Source organism: Anneissia japonica, unplaced genomic scaffold, assembly GCF_011630105.1.
Source record: "Anneissia japonica isolate Jap-2015-1 unplaced genomic scaffold, ASM1163010v1 scaffold1481_len107365_cov102, whole genome shotgun sequence".
In the NCBI taxonomy this organism is placed as follows: domain Eukaryota; kingdom Metazoa; phylum Echinodermata; class Crinoidea; order Comatulida; family Comatulidae; genus Anneissia; species Anneissia japonica.
This window is the reverse complement of record NW_022758724.1, coordinates 14,991-15,864: the sequence shown is the minus strand read 5'-3', so window position 1 is coordinate 15,864 and position 874 is coordinate 14,991.

Below are 874 nucleotides of genomic sequence, written 5' to 3'. Positions count from 1 at the left end.
TACACTGGATTTAGATTAAACATGGCTTTCCGTACACTTATTTTAATTCTTAGTATACATAGAATATGATGGTACCAATACAAATATAAAACTCGTAAAAAAATAATTTCGAAAAAAATATAAAATGATTTAACTTCCAGGAATAGGAAAACGCGTGCAAAATGAATATGAACTTGGTTTGATAAAATATTATAAAATAATTTGTATTTTCTAGAAAAAAAAATGTGTTATTCCTTATATTCATTTCAATTCTGAATGTAATTGAAATGTCATAGTGTCAATAAAATTAAGAAACTTTAAAAAATCTTTCTTGAAGAAAAATATAAATTGAATCATGTAACAAAATTCAATCTAAATAATAGAAAGATGCATGCGACAAAAACCCGAAATATTTAACGGTTTGCTATTTATATTTCATTTTTTAACTTGATTAGTAATTCGATTGATTTTATTGAATGGTTTTGAATGTTTGATGTGATTATGATGTGATTTAAAGCCCCAATCCCGGCAAAATTTCAATTTTTAAGAAAAATCTAATTTTTGTATAATGTTATAAAGATATATAAATATAATACGGAATTGCTAGTTTAACTGAATTTAGACATTCCTAAGAATGAAAAAATGTAAAATAAGACTGAAATTGGATTTTTTGTGTTCCACACAAAAAATAAATGCGGATGAATTTTTCATTTTGATTTGCGATAGGTCGTGAGAAGAAATATCGCAGGCGCCGAAAACATTAGCTATCCAACGCTGCTGGCTAGGCCTAGCCTTACCTCGATTTAGGTTCTGTTATCACACATAAAAACGGCCGACATGATATTTTCCGTTGCTAGTATTGACACTTGTGAAATATAATATTTCATAGGAATTA